We start from the raw sequence: 8,662 nt of genomic DNA, 5'->3' as shown, positions 1-8,662 counted from the left end.
TAATATTTGGGGGAAATATGAAACAAACCCAGCAGTTTCAAACATGTTAAAGGGGCTAATATGTACATGAATATTTTCTTCAAGCTACTTATTGTGTATTCACAGCTACTGCCAAACACAACAACAGAGACGGGGCATTAGGATATGAAATGGGAAGTGGTCAAATTTTCAAAGTGAACTGCTGGGTGCTGAACACTTTTGAAAATCTGGCCCCTGACTCTTTGGTGCCGTTCCAGAAAGAAATATCTCTATGCTGGCAGCTGGCCAACCAGCTTTGGAAATCCTTTTGCACAGTTATTTCAGTAAAGCATAAAAGCCGATCCCCAGCTTTCTCTGCCTGATTAAGCACTGTCACCAATCACTACGCAGCTCTAAGGTACGCATGAAATATTCCTAGATAAATCCTCCATCTCCAGAGAAATGTGTTTCCTGTACAACTGTAAATCCAGGTTCTGTGTTGAAACTAATCCAGTCTGGCAGTACTATGGCCCTAGAAAAGTTTCCTTGGAAACGACAAACTTATGCAATGGCAAAGTCATCCAATCTTTTCATGCCACTATATTATATTAAAAACACCTGGTTTATTTATACAATGACTTACAGATCAGGGTCCTAGAAATAATAATACATAAACTTTATAGCAAAAAATATACATATAATAATTCATCCTTCTATGATATATAGAAATGATGTATATTTGTGTGTATGGACATATATATAAATATATGGGTTGTACTTACGTTTAGGGCACTTGTGTATAGATATGTATATCTACATACACACATATCTTTCTAGGTGCCATGTGTGTATACATAAACACACATAAATATACACACAGGAGCATATTTACACTCTGTGAGCAGACATGTACTTTGCAGAATCTGCACACAAATAGCTGGAGTCCTTCACTGGCTGTGAGCATCAAAGGGGTCAGTGACCACCCGCGTTAGTGTCCGCGGAAAGGGAATTAATGTCATCGCTGTGGGCACAGGACTGGCTTGATGCATCTTCCCTTGTGAAGAACTAGATTTGCCGGACAGTGGCACCCTGCAACGCAGGGCTTGTTGCATGGGCCAATCTCGTTCCAGTTGTCACATGTTTTGACACATCCTGGACCACAGGTATCATAAACTGCACCGTGTTTACACTGGGTTGCTGAAAGGCAATTAAAAGGAAAAAAATACGCATATTATACAGAGTCCCACAAGGAAAGTTACATACCTGTATCGCTTGGTTTCAACTGCGAATATCAAAAAGCACATTTTGGTATGACGATCATCTTGAGGAAGAAATTATTTGTAAAGAGATTCCAACACTACTTTACATCACAAATACAAAGGTAGCAAAATTCCTAATCAAAAAGGTATCAAGTTCCTAGCAGTCTTGAACTTTTTGAGAATTTTAACACAGCTGACGGTATATAAAGCTTTGGCAAGGTTTCTATCTATAAACAGATCTATGCTTTATATTTAAGGGTTAACATTGTTTCTTTATTTGTTACAATGCCTTTTATCGAAGATTTCTGAAACATTTACAAGGACAGTTATTATCAGTCCCACTCCTACAGAAAGAATAAGAGAAAGAAGGGTCATCCACCACATCGGCCTTTCTATTCCTAAGATTATACTTTCAATAATGCATATTGCAGCAAATCAAAGCAATGTTGTTAATTCAGCAGCACCATTTCTACAGCAAAAAAAAAAAATTAAAAAATCATTTCCATGCTTTATGCGATTTTACCAAGGGATCACTGAGAATGAGGATTCTTGTACTTAATGATTCCAGTATCTATTCATTGATTTATGTAGTTGACAGTTCAATGCATTTCCAACATAAGAGACCACTGAGGGCTCAGCTGAAAGCACTATACCCCCTCCAGATCAATATTTAAACTCTTAACATTTTATATCCTGCCTTTTTACTATGGAGAATACTACATGGTTCGATAGCAAATAAAAGCCTGTTATTCTTTCTAACGGCTGTGCTGATGGCAAAAACAAGTACTGATAAAATAGTTTATAGATGGTAAGGGACTCTCAAGCATCCAGAATCATCTCTTGCTGTTTACAGAGAGGTGGTTGCATTAAGAAAGTTTCTTCCATTTTGAGAGGGCTTGAAGGTCCAGATTTTTTAAAGAACAGTTCTGTTATGGACACAAGAATGCTGTTCTGTTGTGAAAATTGGCCTTACAGTGCCGTTACAGTACCGTTATTATTCATAAAGACAAAATAGGCAGAAATAAATTTATTAAATATGTATAAGAGTGTATCACAGAGGATGGAAGTCTTAGTGCTAAGGCATCATAAATTTAAGGGGTTCTTCTTCACCAGTAACAAAGTGATCTTCAAAACAGCATCAGTTTCTTGCAGGTTTTACTTCTTATGCATTTTGTGGCATTTATATGTATATGAAAAGCAGCCCCGAAGAAGGAATTCTGGCAAGAACGCATCCAAATCCAATGCATTCTCAGGGCACAGATATTAAATAAGCAAACAAAAAATGGGAAAAAGTGGATAATACAGCAGAAAATGACCCTGGATTTACAGAGAATCAACAGCTGAATATTAGATAGATATTAGATATGAGCTAGATATGAGGAAAAAAAAGCTTTCTAGCTTTAAGCATGAGAAAGCACTGGAGCAAGCTACCTATAAACTCTGTGAGACATCTTTTACTGAACATCATTTTAGAATAGGTTGGAAAAAACATCTTTCAGCAATGTTCAAGATAGGCTTATTCTGCTTGTGGGCATAGATCTTTTGAGAACTTTTTTCCAGCTTTACGTCTCTATCTTGCTCTGCATTATAACTTTCATGCACATTAAGAAGGAACAAACAAAAGGAATAACTAAAATGAAATTTAAATGAGACAGGAAATTTAGGTGGGAAAAACATGCAAGCAATATTGAGTGTACAGTAAAATGTTAGATTCACAACAAACTCTGCACTTACGTAGTGTGTTAAGGATAGAGATTGAATCTCTGTAAGAGGGGAGATGAAAATGTGCGGAACTCCCAGGAGCTTTGCAAACAATGTATTAACTGTCTAGAAAAGTAGACCAAGATGTACAAAGACGGACAGTGATTGTCCACACATAACGTGAATTATCTTAAGGGGGCTGTTTACTAGAAGCTTTTGTCCCTCCTCTCTGAAAATGAGTTTCCCTTTAAAGGATCTCTAACTGACCAACCACAAACTGAAACATTAGGCTTCAGTACATGCAGTTTCCATGTGGAAAGGTCTGTAAGCTTCAGTTTTTAGGCTGCACAGGTTTTATCCCACAAAGCTTTACTGCAGTAATAGCTGGCCCGTTCGTTCCACCTGAGCTCTGTTTGGTGCCTCAGCTGGTGGGTTTGAGGAAAATTGGGTCTCCCTTCCACTTCCTCATTGCTGCCCCAGAGCACATGAGAACATATTACAGGCTGCCCTTGGCAGCCGTGGCATCTGTAAGTACTCCCCAGCTCTGCTCTACCACACTTGGATGTGGGATGTCAAAACACCTCCTTCTCCTTCAGATGATGCCATGTAGAAGATATGATGACTTTATTTTCTGCTGTAGGCAGTCTATAATGGCATTATTAACTTGCTGTCAAGGGAAAAATCAGAAAAGTACAATGGCTGCTGTTTAAGTTCCCTGGATGGCTTTTATTGTTGAGTGCTTCAGTTGTTAACATGTGGTGTGATTGATCCAGAACATTCCACTTCATCAACAGTTTAAAAAATAAAAATAAAGACATTCTGCAGCAGGCTTCCCAGGGACTGCTGAAATGAATCAGTACCATGTAAACACGGAAAACAGAAGTGATGCCTTTGCACCCGTCTTTTAAGGCAAATTCCTCTCTTAAAGAACTGAGCTCTGTTAGTAATAACTTCCTTAGTGCACTAGCAAAAAAAATCAAAAACCCAACCCCAAAGTACAAAAGTTACTAATAATACTGCTTTTTGCAACGTTACCAGTCCCAACAGGATTTTTCCACTCTTCTTCTAGAACATGTGTTTGGCATGACAGATGTGAGCTTCCTCAGACCACTTTCTGAGCTGGCGGGATGATAGCCAGCTCTAGTCCAGAAGCCATAGAGTCACATAAATACAGCACTGTGCCTGAGCTAATAAACCCTGCCTAATAAGGCTATACAGTTTTCAGACCAGAGCTGGTTTATTCCAGCCAGTTTGGCAGTTTCACAGAGAAGGCTTGTATCTGTCTGCGCCTGTCTTTGTAGACATGGCCATAATTATTTAGGAGGAATTCTTGTTCCCCAACAAACACAAAAGCAAAAATACCTAACATGGAGCTGCTGAAGGATTCCCTTGGTGGATGATAGCTGGTAAATCTGATTCCACAGAAATTTCTGAGCTAATATTTGTGCATCAGTGAATCATCCTGCTTCTTCTGTTGGTGTTGCATAGTTTGGGCTTTTGAGGTGTTTTGTAGGACTTTCAAATTGAATGTCACTCGTGGTGCTTGCAATTCACAACATCTCCTTCTAACATAGTAGAAGGCAATAGATCTGGGCACTGACCTACTAATGATACATTTGTGTTAATATCTCTTCAACTTTCCATTTTTAATGAGTTTCCACTGAAAAGTCAGAATAGCCTTCTGATACATATTCACATGGATAAAGCGATCAAAGGAAAGCAACATATAACAGGAAAGAAGAGTAACTTTGGCCAGAAAATTCCACAGCAGAGAAGAGGTGACCCAGGAGAGAAGAGTCAAAATCTGAGAGACACTTCTCCTCCTCTAGTTCAACCGATCACATAGGAAAAGGAGAAAATTGTTCACTTTTTATGAAGCTGTTGGAGCATGTCAGCACATCAGTGCTACCATGTGCACTTTGGACTTTATTATAGTCCATACCTGCATTTTCTTCTTGCCTGCGTAGTCATGCCCATGGCAGGGAGTTATTGCCATCTGCCATCGCTGAGTCTTCTTTCTCTCAGTGCCCTCAGAAATTCAGTGTTAAATTACTATGGCCCAAGCCCTTTCACCATTTCAGTTTACTTAATTGCACTTTATAAACTGCTTGCTTAGCCTGTCTTGGGCTAAACCAAATCTTTTTTCTATTTTCTTTCCTTTTCAAACCCCTTCCTTCCATTTCTTTTCCCTCTCGCACGTATCACTCTCTTATTTCTTCTTTCCCTCACGCTGGCTCTCCTGGTTTTTTTTCTTCTTCTTCACACATCATATTTCTTCTTGTGCCCATCCTAACAGGTCTTACTCCCCACTACTTCCCATGGAAACCCATATTCCTTTCCAAACCCTTTCAGTTCCCGTGTGGATCTCACCAACCCTTTCTTACCCTAACCATTTTCCTTACTCATTAGCTTCTTCTCTTCACCCTTCCGGTTAAATGACAGCTGACATTCCCCTCACCGAGCCAACCTCGAAGGACAGCAAACCTTGAGTAGCAGTATTTTAGAGGAGGATACGCTGCTGCACTGGGGGAGGAGGAAGAGCATGTAGGGAACAGGACATTTAATTCAGCCTCCTGAGTATCCTGTTTGGCTGGCCCTCCAGACAACATAAGCTTTCTAAAGATTGTAAAAATGAGCTAAGCATACAGCAGTCAGGGTAGAGGAACTGGCAACCACACAAGATCTGGTTTTATAACACACAAAAGAATAATTAAAACCTGACTTTACTAATAAGTATACTCCATTTTCATCAGAACACAGCTCTTCCAAGTATCCCACCAGCTATGAAATGTCAAGCAGGAAATGAAAGTCACAGAAAGCTAAAGTTTTATTACGGATATATTGTTTCATACCCAGGAACTTTTATCCACAATTAGGACACAATCATTGTAACTACAAGTTTTGGGGAGAAAAAAGTAAGTTAAAATCTTAATGCTGTCCACTGCTAACATATGGAGTGCAGTGGATGCACTTTAATGCTTACCATACGATTTACTGTAGAAGATAGTGCTACTTGTTTGACATCGGATGCTTAAGTAAGTGTTTTGAGGGTATTTGACCATATACAGCTCATCTGTATTTTCTGCTTAACAAGATTTCCCCTTTCCCTCTAGAAGTCTGCACTAAGATTAAAAAACCCAGGTGGACTTAAACACTTCTTTCATTAGCTTTAATGGAAGATGCATGTTTAAATTCCTTCATAATGCTCACTCAAGGACTGTTTTTTCCTTAGAAACTTTCCTTGTTTTTGGTAGAATGCCAGAAAAAAATGTGAAAAGAAGCCTCAATTAGTTAAGTCGTGATATGCCAACACTTGTATAAACTCCTTAAGGCAGGGTCTGGGGTTTTTATTCTTTTTACATCGTCTGCCACAGTGAGGTCTCAGTCTGAAGTGCTTTGGTCAAAAAAAAAAAAGTCAGGATGCTTGTTTCTGCATGGATCTGCTACCAGATCGATAGATTAAAATTACATACGTTATTAGTGCTGTGTGAGACCACATCCTTGATTAGGGCTTTCACTTAGTGACACCCTGTTTGGATTGTTCTGTTCCTTTGTAAGAAAAAACATGAGCCTTTTGGGAACAGTCAATCAAATGTAATTTGCTCTGTCGCTCACCCATCCCTGCTATCGTGCCTTCAACAGAAAAGGAAATTGAAGTTGAGAGAGTAGACCCTGAGCCACACACAATCACCAAAATGGACCACAGGGTAATAGCTCTTTGACCAGCACTGAGTATCCTTCTCTCTTTTTTTTTTCCAACTACTGTCAATTGCTTTACATAAATCTGAATACATTTCCAGGCAAATCAATGCTATTATAGAATGTCCTAAATTAATGAGACCATCATCAGGGGAAATATTCATCTGCAATATTGCATTTTACTTCAAGTGCCCATGACCACAGGCTACCACTTCTCATGGAAACAATTACTCACAATTACTTGCAATTAATGCAGTCCTAATCACACAGGGAATCTGGTCCAAGTACCAAAATTAATGCAGGCTTGCATTTTAATATTCCCATTAAATACATTTTCTCTTCTTCCCTACTTCAATCCTATATGCATGTTGTGTCTGGAAATATAACCGTATTTTAACAGGAGGTCAAAGGAGTTTAAACATTATCTCTAATCAACTGTTTACATATCCTGAAAGAAAAAGGCATGTACTTCTTCCTGGAAATACATAAAATTAAGATAGGTGGCATTAGAGGTGAAAAGTTTTGCAGCGAAATAAACATTTCTAATATTTGATGGTTGAAAATCTTTCCTGGTAAGGTCTTTCTCCATAACTCAGAATGCAGCTTCCCTGCTGGTGCAATCCCAGTCCTTTCTAGCCGGTTGATTTTTGATCCTCCTCCACCAGTAAAAGGATAGTAGCCTATTAGTCTATGCACTGGCTTACAAAGAAGCAGTCCCCAAACGCTTACCTGCACAGTTCTGCTCCGCTACCCACTGGACTTTCAACCCTTCCCTCTGACAGGCTCGGGCGTACGCCAGGAATGACTCACAGTAGCAGTTTTTATGGACCGGGCACTCGCACATGTCTGTCACACAGGACCTGCAGAACAAAGACCCAAAACAAATAAGCAAGGAAAGCTTTGGCAGCTATCTGTCTGAGGTTTGGAGTTGTTTACTTTCCAGTCACATGGAGTTCAACGCCACAGCAACTAGTGCTAAACGGCAAGAAAGTTAAAAGCATCTCTGCTGTCACATCCCAAGGGCTCATCTCTTTTTTGATGTGCTGCTCTGATGCAGAGAAGTCTCAAGAGCACCAGGGAGAGAACCGCGCAGAAACAGGGAGGTGAGAAGAAGACCCAGGAAACGTCAGGCAGGGAGGACTGGGGCCACAGTGGGAGAAGGCAAACTCCATTTTTGCAACAATGTTGTGTCAACACAAGATAAAAACTTCTTTCTTATTCCCTAGAAAGTAAAAATTTAGTAATTTTACTGATAATAAGAGCAGCAGTGTTAAGTGGATGACTTTTGCAGGTAATGAGCACACGCCCTTCCATGCAAGGGATCAGAAATGGTGCCTTCTCTCCAGGTTACCTCCAGCCTCTCCCCTCTTTGAAGGCCGCAAAATAGCTATATGCCTGTTTTCTCAGCAGCATCACTACTAAATGCCAGACTTTAAGAGACTCCAAAGGAGCAGGGGTGATGCAGTATAACTGAGCAGTTCTTATGCTAGGAAATCCCCCAGTACTTGTTAATACCACCATCTTCTTCCATTGCGTAAGATGGAATCACCACAAAACATGGCAGGGAGCAAAGCTGCTAACATGGCCCTAAGTGAAACTGCTACTGCGTATGTCACCACTACATTTCAAGTTAGCTCATCCAGAACGTGTGCCCATTTGGCACAGACCTAAAATATAACTGGCAAGAGCCAGTGGATTTGCAGTCGGCAGTTTCTGCATAAGAAAAATGCTTAGACGCTTCTGCAGACGCAGCAATGCAAATTCAGAAATGCCGAGTATCTACTGCTCCGAGTGGAATCATTAGAAGGTGGGGACAAGGTGCGGGGAAGACATACTCGGCCCTCTGAAAATCATGCCCTCAGTTCCTCTGCTTTCCACTAAGGGTGCTCTGTGCATGCACCTTGGGTGTCAATGGGCAAGAGCCCCCTGCTCCATGCATGTTCAGGGACTTCGTTCCTGAGAGGACAAAGCAACGTTTGTGAGAGGCACAAATCCTCCAGAAAGACCAAGGGCTGAAGTAAAAAATGAGCTGTCCATGTTAATTG

The 8,662-nt window shown here is 40.3% G+C and overlaps 1 long non-coding RNA gene across 1 annotated transcript; it reads right to left on the bottom strand.

The window, feature by feature from the left end:
• Positions 1-561: 561 nt before the first annotated feature.
• On the bottom strand, positions 562-7,463 carry LOC104083276. The gene is made up of 2 exons (XR_683594.1): positions 7,347-7,463; positions 562-1,155 (listed from the first exon to the last, which is right to left on the bottom strand). It is a non-coding gene; the product is annotated as an uncharacterized LOC104083276 (long non-coding RNA).
• Between the last annotated feature and the right edge of the window lie 1,199 nt (positions 7,464-8,662).

This window comes from Fulmarus glacialis, unplaced genomic scaffold (genome assembly GCF_000690835.1).
Source record: "Fulmarus glacialis isolate BGI_N327 unplaced genomic scaffold, ASM69083v1 scaffold33551, whole genome shotgun sequence".
Taxonomy (NCBI): Eukaryota; Metazoa; Chordata; class Aves; order Procellariiformes; family Procellariidae; genus Fulmarus; species Fulmarus glacialis.
This window is presented reverse-complemented; position numbering and strand designations above follow the sequence as displayed.